The sequence below is a fragment of the Prinia subflava genome, chromosome 4, assembly GCF_021018805.1.
Source record: "Prinia subflava isolate CZ2003 ecotype Zambia chromosome 4, Cam_Psub_1.2, whole genome shotgun sequence".
Taxonomy (NCBI): Eukaryota; Metazoa; Chordata; class Aves; order Passeriformes; family Cisticolidae; genus Prinia; species Prinia subflava.
The window spans coordinates 63,382,997-63,398,587 of NC_086250.1; the positions used below are offsets into that span (position 1 = coordinate 63,382,997).

Below are 15,591 nucleotides of genomic sequence, written 5' to 3' on the forward strand. Positions count from 1 at the left end.
TATCAGAACTAAACATTTGCTGATATCACAAATCATGGAGATGAACATCATCTCCAAATTACAGGCCCAATTCACTAGTGAGTTGATCTACACATTTATTAGTGTAACTATGAGTTTTGCATTTAATTTTTGCAGTATCAAACTGGAAGAGGGTAAGGGTAAACCATTCAGTTTACAGGATGGGTGTAAACTAATCCTCATTTACACAATTTTTCCTAGATGGAAAATAATGGAAAATCAATGTGCATCCCATAATAGAAGTTTCCTAACATTCTCTGTCATTATGACTATGTACAGGACGTGGCTTTAAATGAGTAGGTGTCTAAATTAAGCAGACTTTAAAGAGACAGTGCATAAATAAACATAAAACCAATTATTTCATAAACATGCAGTATATGTATTATCTATTTTATTTACTCAGTTTTACCTTGAAGCTCTTAATATTTTACTGGAAAAAACCCCACACCAGTCTGTTTATATTTCTTTAGAGAGTAAGCAGGATTCTGTTTAGACATCCTCTTCACCTCCCTCCTCGTCATCACTAACAACATTTTGATTGAGATTTCTGATGATGCTTAAGCCAGAACAAATAGACAATGCCTTAAAGGGTTCAGTTGATTATAAAATGCTTTTAGATATCTTTTCTTGACCTCTTCTAGGTGCAATAAAAAAAATATGATCTCACCTTGCTTCTCTTCTATTGTTTCAACCACCTTTATTTGTATGGAAGTCTTTGAAGATAAGTCTGGAAAATAGTCCTTTGAAATGAAGTTATGCTTTGTAAAGAATATTAGTTTTGGGCTGGAGTAGTTTCTGGTGATCCACTCTAGGTGGTGCTGATAATATAGAGTGTTCACTGAAGCATTCTGCAGCTGCACCAGCTCTCAGACTGTCTGAAAGGCTGCTTCAAGTGATCTCTTCAGAATTCATGGATGGGGCATTTCAGATTCCAGTTGCAAATTTTTGTTTTATATTAGTCTTTTATTGGTCTGGGTTTTTTCTGGCAAATAATATAGATTATCCTGGTAATAGAGTTCTCAAGTAACAGGTTTTCATTTTTATTTTCAGCTTCATCTGAAAGTATTAAACATGTCCCAGTCAAAGAAAGAGGAATAGCTTAGCAAATTCTTACCTTTTAAGTTTTGTCTCTTACTTTCTCTCCAGGTCTTTTCATTTACAATTTGTTCAGGCTGGAATTTAGTAATCTTTTCCATTTTTTTCACTAAAATGAATGTTTTGTCTTTTCCTTGATGAAATTTAGCAGAATGACATGGATGAAAAAGGAGGAAGTTTTAGACAGAATAGATTTTTCTAAATTTAGGAACTTTTAATACAAATCCTTCAGTATGATTCTAAATAAAGCAAGCTTGAAAAATCTTCAGTACAATGCCTCTTACAATCAGATGAAACTGTTCAGCTCTTTTGTCTGGCTACTGAATTTCTCTCAGCGCACCTCCCAGTTACACACTGGCAACACTTCAGTGGGAAAAGACCCACTGAAATATTGACAAACCCATGCAGGCTTTAGTGATTGCTGATGTGCAAAGAGACCTGCTCAATACAGATGTTTCAGCTTTTGAGACTGTGAGGAGCCTCATCCCTGGCACTGGGCCACGGGGCCAAAATCTCGTGGAGCTGTGGCAGTGTCTGAGGCAGGGCTGTGCTGCAGGGGTGCCCTGCACTGCCTGGGTTTGTCACCTGCACAGGGCAGGGCCAGGGGCTGTCACTCCTCCTGGGAGCTTTGCACAGAATGGAGGATGGACCCAAAAGAAGCTTCATAATTCAGCAACGAAAACCCCAGGAAACTTTAAATTCTAACCTATTTCTACTCTGAGCTGAGGGTTGGGCTAGAGGCCACGGGAGGTCTCTCCCAGCAAAAATATTGTTCTATTGTTTTGTTAGAGAAATTTCAACTAGTTTTACCTTTGCTTTAATTTATAAACCTTATCTATGAGTTACTAAGTCCTAAGAAGTTTTGCTTTTTTTTTTTTTTACCCTCAATATTAACAGAAATATAAAACATGAATTATTTTCTATTTATTTCTATTTTTATTTTTATTTATTTTTATTTCTATTTATTTTCTTTGCCTCTTCCTAAGCTTTCTCTTTCCCTTTTCTGCACAGGATATAAATGTGAATATCTGAGTGAAATTGAAGATTTTTGTGTCATTTTGCCCCCTCATCCCCTGATTAGTCACCTTCTCTCTAGGAAACCTTCCAAATAGCAGAAGTGAAGAGGAAATCTTGGCCCTTAGGTCTTTATTGGTACAGTAATGATACTGTAATATTTGCAAAGCATTTATTTCTGCAAGAAAGGTAAAAGGAACAACATGGTCATTCATTTTTGCTGCTTACAGAGGTGAAAAAAAAAGGAAAGATATAAACAACACTATATATGTTAAAATACTTTAAAAACAATAGAGAGTTCCTGTATTTTCAATCCTTTCAAACATTTTTTCCTCAAGTATTGGTATAAGCAACAATACTTTTCCCTTTTTGTGAGATTCTTCGTCCTACTATGACCCAGGTGAGCTGTTCTGGCTTCAGTACAATCACTGTCCTTTGTTCTGTAGCTGCAGCTTATGCTGATTCAATGGGATGAGACATTTTGTGAGAAAAGATCATTAAGCACCAGGGGGGATGCACTGGCTGAGTATTGGTGCAGGTAAGACCCACAAGTTTGCCAGCACTTCAGCTGAAACTTGTCTGTGTTAGCAGGAAACCTGTGCCAGTTCCTGACAGTAGAAGTGTGGCTGATCTGCCGTGTTCAGATTAAGAACTGGTCATTCCAAAAGTCTGACACTTGATATATATATTTGGCTGACCAGTGGAAAAAAAAAAAAAGCAACATCCAGTGCAAAGCTATAAAAGCCCAAACCCTTCAGTGTCTCTTGAACCAACACCCTTATTCCAGTCTGTGCTTACAGGATGCCTGGGATGTGCTTGAGCCACACTGAGCGTGGCAATTTCACCTGGCTTCTCACATAAGAACAGCAAATATTTCAGGCTCTGACCTTTCTACAAAGATTAAACAATCATCTCTCTGCTATGGTAAGTTTAATTTTTCTTGTGGCTTGTTGCTGATTCACACAAGAAAATGGAAAAGGACAGTCAGGAGTTGGTGGATTATAAAATGGTTTGAGGTTTTGAACTTGTTTATTTCCCACTGGATTGCTTGAGACTCTCTCCTTCTGACTCTTGTAAGATGTACACCTGGTATTTTTTGCAGGGGGAGAAAAAGAAAAAAAAGGAAAAGAGAGTCTTAATGGAAAACTGGATGATGCCTGCTATCTCTGATGAAGGGATTAAGTTTCTAGTACAAGGTGAACAGTCAAAAGGTATGCTGAAAAAAAAAGAGCTTAAAACAATGGGGAAGTATTTTGTCAACATCCCACTCTGAACAATTCCAATTCCCAGTAGAGCCATACATTGATTCATCAAGTCCCATTGTTCCTTGATAGCCAGAAATTAATGAAGAGTAAAAGCAAACACAATTCTGATTTGACTTGTAGAACCCTTTAAATAACAAATATTTTAATCTTTGCTTTTAGTGTCATTCATGTAACACAAATTATGGGAAAAATGAAGACATTTTTTCCCAGAAGATTAGCATTCCTTCTCTTTTATTTGGCAGACTTTTTCCAGCTAAGAAAATTTGTGACTGTGTTCCTCTCATCAGAAAGCATGCAGTTCTGTGTGGTGCCTGGATAAAATCTGATTTCTGAATGCTGACAAGGATGTAAGTGTGTAGTTTCAGAGTTTGGGGTGATTTCCAGGATGTCAGCTGAATTGAACCAGTCTGTGTGGAGGCTGTCCACAAAATTTCCACAAGAGCTGTTGTCATATTGCCACAATACTTATAGAAATGATTGTAGAAGATTTGTTCTGCTGCTGAGCTAATGCATTTCATTGGAAGAGATCTGTTTTATTCTGCATGGATTCTTATATTGCATGCTTATGGAAGCTGGCTGATATCTGCTGCATTATATTTGTTCTTTCATTCACACTCTAGGACATAATAACCAAATAAGATCCTTATTTTGATATTTTCTAGAGACAATTAAAAAAAATTAAAAATTGCTACATTTTCAAAAGATTTATTTCACTGTAAGCCTATGTTAAACTTGAATATTTAAAAGGATAGAGCATGGCACCTAAATGTGGTAAGGCAGAAGAGAGAGATTTCCTAAGAATCTATAATATTCAAATAATTCTGGGAAAACTCTTGTATCTTGCTCAGTGTAACTTTTGAAAAAAAAAAAAAATTCTCCAGAGAAGCAAAGTTGTCTCTTATTATCTTTGTGGTTTTTAACCATTTTAGCCTCTGACTTAGTCCTGTTCATTGTCTTCCTCCATGGCCAGATCTCCTTGACTTTGGAAGGTCTTTAAAAAATACCCAAAGTGCTTTCTTTCTGTCTTGATATCCTGCAACACTGTGAGAAGGTGACATGATATATCTCCTCCCAAACCATGCAGCATCTCTAGGTGATATTGGGAATTTTAACTCTTTGGGAATTTTAAGAATTAATGATTTTTTTAGAAATCTTCCATTCTAATTATGAAGCCATGTTCTAATTAATACAGCTCTAGCTGACACTTCCTCTAGAAAAATATGCATTGTCCTGGGAAGAATTCAAGGGAAAAGGGAAATTATCTCATTCTTCTCAGCTCCCACTCCCCTTAGAGAAATTTTAAACAGCTGAGCATTTCTTCCTGAGCTAGGTTGGCCTCCACCCCAAAATGTTCTGTTCTTAGATAGGGAAGGAAAAACAAAAACAAAATGTTTTTATGGCTCTCCTGAATGGATTGAGCACAGATCTGGCTCCCTTGATATTTGGGAAGAGAGATCCTAAGCACATATGTTAAGAACTCCACCCACCTTCAATAAGTTGATGGGAAAAATGTAAACCCCTGAAACCTCAGGTCTCATAAGAACTGAGGTCAGGACTTATGTGCTGAGGAAAGGGAAGAGCCTCCAAGACTAGCCAGACATTTAGTGAATGCCAGTAGTGTCTAAGTGTTGTTCCTTAAGAAATCACAGACAGCAGTGGGTCTGTGGCTTCAGCAAAGGGTAAAAAAGAAATGTAATTGGGTATTTATAAAATGACGTGTTGAGATGGGGAACACTACCATGCCTTCAGACTGCATATGAGTCTCTGCTTTCAGGGATGATGCTTTTTGCTTTTCAAAATCAGACAATCTTTTCCAGAATTGAATATCCCTCCTGTTTTATTCTCAAAGTTATAAATTTAAATGGGCTTACTTTCTAGTCTTTTGGGATCTTGTTTTCTTGGCAGCTACAGATGTTTTGTGAAAATGTCTCTTTAATTTCTTCCCTTTGTAGCATCTTTCATGCCTCACAGCTAGCTTTATCTGAGTCTTTCTCAACTGAAGTGTGGAGCAGAATCTTCCAGTTCTTTATACAATGTCTGTTTTCATATTTGCTTGTTTGAGAAATTTTCTCATTAGCGATTCTGCAAGGTAAGGCTGCAGGAGTTTAAGACACTGTAGGATTACTTCAGTTACCCCATGTTGTAGTGTTCAATGTCTGAAATGTTTTGTTTATTCTGACAATTGATGCTGTTTTTTGTATTTATTGCTAAATCTGTTGTGGTAGCACTTTCATGGGATGCAGGGTGACATTTTCTTCAGCAGCTACAGCCGTGCCTGTCTCTTATTTTAACGTGCTGTGCAGCTGGCAAGCTGTGTCACTGATATTTCACACAACTCTGTCAGGCTATTTATCTGCCTGCCCTCTGCTGCTCCAGAGTCACCCTGATGAAAAGTCACTTCTGGGCTGAGTTGCTGGTGGGGTGCCAGGCACTGCCCTGTGTGGTTCCAGCTCACATCCCTGTCACAGTCCTGCTGGCTAAGCAGCCATGGCTCGTGCTTCAGTGTGCTGCTCTGCTTGGCTCTCATATTTCATTTGTACCTGCTCAGTTTTTAAATCTCTCTGAAGCACAGATGCTGCAGGGCTGGACTCCCGTGTTGGTGATCAAACTTCTTGTATGTATGTATCCAATCCCATCCTCTGTTCAGATTTCCACTTTGCAGTTAAACTCTTCCTCACAGACATGGTTCAGCAATGCATGCTGCTTTTCCACATGACCTGCCCTCATGGGTTGTCTTGTGGCATGGGACAGAAAGAAACACGTCTTCTTACTTAGTATTAGCCCCCTGCCCTCAGTTATACATTGAATTTATAGGCATCAGCTATATTAGGAAGCTCAAGAATGCCTGGCAATTTTCCTGGAACTGTGATTTCCTGGATTCTCTGTGCTTCTATGTCTTAGGACAGTCCCAATAAAGAATTTGGTGTGTTTATGACATTCCTTGAACAATTCATACACTTGGCCAGACAAAACTGGCAAAACTGAAGACAGATTGTTTACAATCTGTTTGGTTTGAAGAGTGACACTTTATTAATAGGCTTGAGCTGGGCTGTGATAATTGTTCTCAATTCCTACAGGTGTGAGTCACACGTTCTGGAGCTGACATGGCACTTCTGTTCAGATGGCTGCAGCATCCTGCTTCTTTTACAGCACCATCCATCCTGATCCATGTATGTGGAAGGCAATTCCTGTGTGACTCAGGAACACAAAACCTATTCAGCAAAGTGGTCCTTCAGTGTTCTGTGGGCATGTGGCAGCTCCCTTCCACTCCTGCTGAAACCCTAAGTGCTATCAAGCAAAAAGCAGAGCAGCCTGTTTCCCTGTTTTTACCACCAGTTTATTATTCTTCTCTGGATTGTGGAGAATCCTCAGGGTTAACACCTGGAAGGTTCTGTGTTCAGAAGAGAACAGACAATGATGTGCCCCCTGGTAATCTGTGGAAATTATTGGCCTGTCTGTAGCTGTATCCAGAACCAGCAGTTTTTGCTCAAGTCTCCAGTAACCTGCTCAGCATCCTCCCTGTATCACCATCTTGGGAAATGTGCTCCTACACAGTAAAGGTAAATCATAAAATTGTCTTTCCAAAGAAGGGCAACAGGGCTGGGGAAGGGTCTGGAGCACAAGTCTGCTGAGGAGCAGCTGATGGAGCTGGGGGTGATTATGCTGGAGAAAAGGAGGCTCAGGGGGGACATTACCACTCTGTACAGCTGCCTGAAAGGAAGCTGCAAACAGGTGGAAGTGGGTCCCTGCTCCCAGGTGAAAAGTGTCAGAACAAGAGAAAATGGCCTCAAGCTGCACTGTGGGAGGTTTATATGTGTGTGTCATGCAAACTGTAAATCACTTCAACTAAGAAAAAGTTGAATAAATTTGAATTCTATATATATTTATTCATTCACTTCAATAATGAAAAATGTGCTATAATTATCTCTAAATACATTATTTCGTTCAACAATATTGCACACTCAATATCCTCTCAAGTCTCAGAATTCTCTACCACATGTGTACTGACAGACAAACACTAATAAATCAATTATATTTTTGGTTCTTAATGAACATTAAATAGAATTCACACCCCTTACATGGCAAATTTTTTCTCTCTCCCCCTTTCTCTCTTTCTTTAATTCATCCTTGCTTTCTGTCTTCCCTTTCACCCTACCCCTTTATCCAAAACATATTGTTTTGTTTTTGTTTACTGTTTATATACATATATAGAATATACAGTAATATACATAAAACAAAATACATATATGTAGTATACAGTAGGCCAGGGATTAACATATCAATTTCCATGCCAAGTGTGTAACTTAATGATAAAACAGAGATTTTACAGTTTTTGTGTATATGAAATAATTTATTGCTCACTTTCATGTTATGTATACTATTTATTTATAATTAATTAAAATCATGAGTGGTTAATAAAACTTTATTCTGTCTCTGCTGTTACCATCTTGAAATATCTATTTGGACATGAGTTGCAACTGTCTGCTGAAGCCTATGGTGTACAAGCTGATATCTGGACAAGTCACCTTCAGTCATTTTTACAGGCAATAAAAATAACAGACACTTCCACAGTTCAGTTTTCTCTCATACTTGAAGTATACAGTACAGAGGTCTCATATTTTGCTGCCAAAAACCTTCAGCAAGAATAGCAAAATCTTTTTGTCTCACTTAGATTGCCACAAAAGTTCTTCTGAGCATGTTTCTCACCAGAAGAAAATCCTTTGCCTCAGAACCCTCCTGGGTTTTTTCACTGTTCTAAATCCAGAAGCTCTCCAGGGAGAATTTTAATAGTGTCCTTCTCCCATGTTAGTAGCTGGTGCAGAAGCTATGGATCAACTGATTTTCTCAAAGTTGTTGGACAAGTGACAATGTCAGCAATGCCCAGAAGGACTCCATGAGACAGAGGTCAGCTTCCCCTTTTAGGAGAACACTGTGCAAAGATCTGGAAGTCAGGAGCTTTTCCAGACTTCAGTGCATGATCACATCTGACTTGCTTCTGGCAGCTGCCTGCAGAGGTTACTGGAGGCTGCCTGCAGTGCTTGGTGGCAGCCACGCCAGAGACTTCCTGATAAACTCCAAGACCTGCTGGGCAAAAAGTCCATGTGAAATTCATGAGTACTCAAAAAAAAAAAAGTTTGGAAAATTGACAGAAAGTTGTACAATGGCCAAAGCCAGTGATGATTTCCAGTGTGCTGAAATAGAAATGAAAAGATGTAGTGAATTTATTGATAAAATCATGTATTTTGTTGAAATAGTCCAGTGGTTGATCTATGAACACAAACTGAAATGGTGATCAAGGGCAGTGGGAGACAAGGAACGTCCCTGTGGTGACAGCTACATTCATCTTTGTGTTAACAAGAGATCCTTTCTGTGTAGGGTGGTTGGGTTTTTTTCCCTATTCTTCATGCAAGATAACACATTTAATTTCCCTTTACCAGAATAATTGATTAGTTTAACCATTCATCCAGGTGTCACTTTTACAAGGACAGTTTTATGTCAGATGTTATATCTAATTGGTACCTAGGAATGAAATCCAGCTCTGGGATAAATTTCACCTGCTTCTTTACCTTGCAGTCTGAATAATAAAACATTTGTTCAGAACTCACACCTTTCAGAATGAAAAAAAGAAAAACCAGAACAAATCCAAACCCCAAAAGCTCGACAGAGCTAAACAGAACTAAAATAGGACTGCTTTCTTCAGCAGAAAATAATATAAATGAACTACATAAGCAATTGGTTACTGTGTATCTGACTGCACTGAATTATGATCCACTACAGAAAAAACCTCTGTTTTACTACAGGCCAATTTCTGAATTGCTTTGAGTCTGTGGGTGTACATGGAAATCATATGGGAAAAAAAAAATGAGACAAGGCTTTAGGAGGAGGAAAATGCTGAAGAAGAAAGTGGATATGCAGAAATCTACTGAATATGATGCCTGTCTTAGAGTTACAGATCTGTCATAACAGGCATACCTGAAAGGAGTTATAGCTGATAACATCCAAGTCGAGATCACCAAGGAGAGTTCTTCCCAGAAATAACATTACATGGCTGAAATACAAGCAGAGTTTCATAATACAAGGGAAGGTGCTTGGTTTCATCATGTTCTTAGAGAAGCCTCTTAGAGCCAAGTGCAGAAGCTCATAATGGAGGCAAAAGTCTTCTTTCTCCTTGTTACACATTTTCTCATTGAAAATGTCAGGCGCATTCTAGACAAAAATTCTTTGTACATTCACATTACCACTTTGTAAATAAATACCAGCTGAATGCAATGAGCAACTGACCTCTATTCTGATCTAATTTCTGCAAGAAATACATAGAATTTTTTAAAAGTATTTATCTAATGTAATATATGCAATCTGAAAGTTTGACCATAATTTTATTTGTAATAGTTTTGACAATTTAGATGTTTTTTCCATTATTAATTGATAAAGAATATGCAAGGGGAGTATGGTGTTTAAGCAACAAAGCAAAGACAAATTGCATTAGGCATTAGAAAAAATGAGTTTATGCAAATAATGGTCATAGTGAAAATAAAAAAAAAACAAACAACAAAACACACACCTGATTTTTTTTTAAGTTTGGAAGATAAACTAACAAGGAAATGAAATGTGAAAAGTGCCTAAAAATACCAAACATGCATTTTCAAGAGAATGGAAATCAAATGCTCAGGTCAGGAAAAAACAGGTCATAATTTAAGACAGGGAAGGTTTCTATTAAATCTTATGAAAACTTTCTAACTGTGGTGTAGTTTAGCACTTAAGATGTTATATATGAAGTCTATGGAAATCATGACCATAATAGTCACATATCAGACACTGTTTTGGCAAACTGAACCAAGCATATTTAATGCAGAGAGACACAATGCAACTTTTGAAGCTTTAAAAGTTCTATGTAATATTACATTTAATTTCTCTTCCCATTCACATGGATTCTAGCGTGCCTTTACAAAATTTAGTTAGCTCAGTGACTTCTTCTTCCTCAAATAGTCTTTTTGGCTATCTACAAAGATCCTCATGATTGTTTCTCTTTCCTTCCTGAATGATACACTGAAATATTGTTCCATTTGCCTTAATGTAGGACAGATGAGAACATATCTCTTTACTTACTTCAAAGAAAATTACAAGGATTTGAGAAACTTTGTTTAGGCTGAGGTTTTTTTCCGAGACCCTACAAATACATGGTCATTCATTTCTTTTGACAGGATTCCAGGACTCAAAGGGGTGTCCAGAGTAAACAAAACAGTATTAAAAAAAAGCAAATAAAAAAGAAAAGTCTGTGCATTAATTTAGGGGAATTCCTAGTTACCTCAGTACGCAGTTACTGATTTCACCCAGATTCAAAATGACCATTCAAAAGGACTCTGACCTTTTGGATTAGCCACTCCAGTGTGAGTAGGGCTGACCTGACCTGGGGGGTGAGTCAGAGTCTCCAGTTGGGCAACAAAATTCCTTCTGCAATCAGTGGTAGGAGCCTGTCACCTCCAGGAGAGTGCCTGAACCCTCCAAAGGGGTCATGAATGTGAAATTTAGCTTAGACTTTTTACCAATAACAGAAAATGTTAATAATGGAGGTCATGAAGTAAGATGGCTCTGTAGGCTACTGGTTCAGTTCTCTGTAGTGGATAGGCACCCAAGAACGTACCCATTTTTTCTTCATATCTAGCACTGGACAGCTGGTAAAACCAGAATAAGGATGTTCTCCCCTCTTTTTGGAGAATTAAACTCACCTTTTAAAGTCTGATTGAGGATGAGAGCTAGGTGGAAATATCCGTGGCTGCTCTGATGAAGATTATTTGAAGGACCTTATGGCATAAAATATAAATCTGAACCTGACCACATTTAGGGTTACATCGTGCTGGACAGTGAATACTGGGATTCTCTTAATTCATCCCAAGATTCTTAATTGTTCTTCAAGTTCCTCACTGGCACCAAAGTGGGTGATCTGAAACTCATCCTGTGTGTTTTTCACAATTGGAGCATATAAATTTGTGTGAGTCTTATTACCTTAGGAGATATGAATGGATCTTTACTTCAGAAATGCTTAGGATGTTTTGATTTTTAAGGATGCATTCAAGACTTGAAAACAGCTATTAAGATAAGGAAATTGTTTAACTACTTTAAGCTACTTAAACTACTGCCTGTTTCCTTCTTTTGTTGGGCATTTACTAAAAACTAGAACATTGCTTAAGTGGTGATACAAAACACAGGTCTTGAGCTGAAGCCTCCTCATATTTAGGGAGATGTGCTCATTTTATTGTTCCTGATCTTCCTTCCCCTCCATCTCTTATTGTTTCACTGATTGATAATTACAACGAGCCTGCAGAGGGAGTTTTGCAAGAGTGGAACTGTTCAAACAAGATTCCAGGGAAGTCCTAAGTCTTGTGTTGTGCAGTCAAAAATTATATTCATATTTCAGCACTAGATTTTCCAGCTATGGACTGGCTTGTGGTGCTTTTCTGCTCAGCTCTACATAGAAAGAGGTCTGATACCAACTTGGTGCATTTAAGTGCTGTGGTAACACATAAAAGCCTGGTTAGTGATGTGTGTCAGGGTCCCTAAAAACTCAGGGAATGTAGGAGCTGATTCCTTACACTGATGGCAACTGAGTGATCAGCAAGGCATCTACAAGCATAAACGCATGCCTACCCTCTAAAAAAGCTGTCAGTAATTCCACTGGCAGTGTTTATAAAGTATATTGCTGTACATCTTTTCCATTCAGCCTCTCGTGCTGCTCCCACAAACCAGAACCTTTTGCTGTCTTGTTCCTTCACGGGTGCTTAGATGCAGTAGAAATCCACATATCACTTTGTTCTAATTTTGTATGCATTACTTCCCTTTCTATATATTTTCCAGAGCTTCTCTCCCTTGATTTCATGGTGTTACACCAGGAAGTGGGATGATCCAAAGATAAATCAGGACTGGACAGGGACCTTCCTGAAGCCCTGTACTGATACTGGATCTAAAAGGGGGGACCTGGTGCTTCTGAGCATCCAGATAACACGAGGCTGGAGAGCAGTGTGAAAAGGAAATAAGATAGAGGATGAGTCTGCAGGCTGTGACTCTCCCAGCAGCCCCACTTATCTGACTTTCCCCCAAGAAGAAGCAGCACAAGGAAAGATAAGAGTTTTAGATTACAATACCCATGAATGGATAACAGAGAGTGCTGGCCACCTCCTGTTTATCTCAATTACTCAAATCACAGCAGTACCATCCCACTTCTGCTCGACCATTTACTCATACCCATTCAAATGATTTGAACATTCAACTAACCAGCAAAAATATATGGTTAACAGAGAGTCAAGCTCAGTCTGATCCTGTGGTTTTGATTTTTATCTGTGTTCAGATAGAGAAAATTCTAAAAATGCCAGTCAAATTACACAATGTGCTGGCAGTCTAGAATCTCTACCTTCAGTCACAGAAGAATTACTGCTCTATCAGATGATGCTGTTAAGGAATTCAAAGAGTTTAAAGTAAACACATACTAGATATTAAAAAAAAAAAGAATTGTAGGAAATGTGTTAACTTCTTTTTTTGTACACCACTTCACAGGACCTCAGAATAACAATCAAGTCCAATATTTTGGTGTGGTTTGTTAGGCATCCAAACTAAGAGAAACCAGCTCTGCAGCATGTAGTCCACTAGAGAGCTCCAATGCAGCAGCAGCAGGATTCAGGATTCTAGCATCATCCTGGTTACGGGTTCTCCACATCCTCCCCAGTGGTTTGTTCAGATGTACTCAGTGTGGGGCCCTCCCCTCAGGGACAGTGATGAGGACAAAGGTTATACATGACTAAATTCTTGTCAGGACCATGCAGGTGTTCTTAAGGACTTCCAGGGTTTATGTTTGAATAATATGACGTGAATGTATGACCACACCTCAAGCCACAGCCCACCAGTATAACCCCCATCCCCAAACTAATAGTTTGTCTCTCTCCTTTCTCCTACCAACTCTTTTTCTTTTCCCCATTTTGCCTCTTAGGTTGTGTTGCCTTAGATGTGAGATTTGAAGCAAAACCAAAAAAGGTGTTTGTTAGTATTTTTGTGAAGCTGAAATCAGATTTTTACTGGACTTTATAACATCTGTGACTGAAACTCTAACATAAAAATACTGTTAAAGTAAAATCACACAGTTCATAAAAAGATAGAAAGAGATGGGAAAGCCAATTCTATATGCAGGCTGGGAAGGAAATAGTGAAATACCCAAGCCAAGATTTTTCACTTATTTAGAGAAGTACTGAAACAGAAAAAGAAAAATGCATCTATAATCAATACATTTATAAACAAAGTTTTATGTTAGGGTGAGTTTTAGAAGTAGTCTCCCAAAGAAGAGAAGAGTTATGTCCCCTAATGGAAACCTGAAATTAAATGAAAAGTCTGCAGCTACCCTTAGACAGGTAAGTGTAATGCAATCCTCTAGGGGAGATGTCAGAGGAAATATGATTACACTGTCCTCATCTCATGCTGTGCTGCATCTTCCCTTTTGTGTGTTCTATAAAGAATTTCATAGGAAATGAAATAGAACCATAGGATTAATCTTTATTTGTTCTGGAGTCACATTTTTCCTTCGTTTTGCCTCTCAGTGTCTGCCCAGATTCAACCCTTACCTGGCACTGAAACCCTCCCCCCCACCCCATGAATATATACACCAAGGACAGAGCAAGCCTTGGAATTAAACTGAATTTTGCTACTCTGAGAAATAGACCTGGGATGAGAGGTTGGCTGGCACTGAACAGCTCCCCCTGCAAAGAGTGAAGAGGAAGGTGGTGGGAAAATGTGTCAAGCTGGACTTGCTGCTGCTGCTCACTCCCAGGAGACAGGGAAATAAAGGATGACGTCTGATGCCTGGTGCTGGAGGGATCTCCTCCTCCCCTCCTCTCCAGCCCACTCACCAAAGAGAGACAAAACACTTTTGTAAAGCTGCAGTTACCATAAACCATGGCAGGGGAGAAGTACAGATGGTTGGGGCTTTTTTTCTGTGTCTGCTTTTCTAAGCAGGTGCCTACATTGCCCATGGGCAAATCAATCATCCATAGGAGCAACTTAATATCCTGTACAACTGAAGTGTGATTTCTGACTTTGCCTCTCAGAGAGAAAAGCAAGGCATTCTGGTTTCTCAGAGCAACATTGAGAGAAATGGCTGTGGGCAGCCTCTCAAGCTATCACCAATTTATCTCAAGTACAATATTATTCTGGCAGGACAAGCCTCCATTTGAGCTGATTTAGCCTTCTTTATGTCAAGGTTTATTGGTATTAGTCCAATCTGTTGACAGCTTCCTTTTGGAAAACTCATCAGGTATTTCTATAAAAACTGCAAACCATTGTGTTGCTCCATTTGGAACATTTTGTAGTGTGGAAGCCCTGCCTAGAGCTTGTTCCTGCTACACCTCTTTTTGGCAACTGGCTCCCAAAATGTTGAGACACCTTCTTCTTTCTTGGCTGTGCAAATTTTTCTTTTCATTTTTTCCCATTTTTCTTCATCTTTTTTTAACTTTTTATCCTTATTATCTTATTGAGCCTTCACATCCAATACCTGAGCTTGAGATTTATTTATGTTATAAGAAAGGAGTGTGAGGATTAATGGAGATAAGATAAAAGTTGATTGGTGTTTGCCCTTGAGCACAGGCACATGCCTGGCTGCAGAATCTGGTACCCAGGGATGGTCAGAAGGCCTCTATTTCATAGACAAATTTATGTCCTGTGTTGGTGGATCATTGCTGTCACTGAAATAAAACACCACTGCACATTTTTTGCTCAGAATACACTTCCACTCAACTCTTTTAAAAGTGAAGTGAATTTTAGTGTTTCTGAGCAATGTGGTCATGGCCCCTGTCATGGACGTGGCTGGTGTCCACCCACATTTCCAGAAATACTTAAAAATCTTTATAAATTTTGAATACACTCTACATACTGACCTTGGTTCTTGGAGACTGTAAACAAAGTCAAGGACCTCCACTTCCCACAGATGATTATCTCTTACCTTAGTGGTGATTTTCTTTATCAGTGAACGCTGGTTCTAAAATTTTTTCGCCCTTTATGCACAACTGTTGGAGATTGCTCTCTGAAAAGGAATGTGTAGGGGGAATTTCCTTTAATGGACTAAACAACGTCTCTGGCTGTTTCTTCTTATTAGTGTTTTCTAGTTGACAAAGTGAGTATTTTATGTACTTCCTGAGATGCTTTGAGAAAGCCATAATTTTAC

The 15,591-nt window shown here is 38.7% G+C and overlaps 1 long non-coding RNA gene across 3 annotated transcripts in view; it reads left to right on the top strand.

Annotated features, from left to right (window-relative positions):
• LOC134550351 (uncharacterized) overlaps nucleotides 1–7,579 on the top strand; it is a 39,748-nt gene extending 32,169 nt beyond the window's left edge. Inside the window, exons 2-4 of one of the 3 annotated variants that reach the window (XR_010080314.1) lie at nucleotides 2,928–3,051; nucleotides 3,230–3,338; nucleotides 6,470–7,579. This is a non-coding gene — a long non-coding RNA (uncharacterized LOC134550351). Of the gene's footprint in view, nucleotides 1–1,206; nucleotides 3,052–3,229; nucleotides 3,740–6,469 lie in introns of those variants that run through there. The other 2 variants (XR_010080313.1, XR_010080312.1) reach the window with 2 other exon arrangements.
• Nucleotides 7,580–15,591: the final 8,012 nt, after the last annotated feature.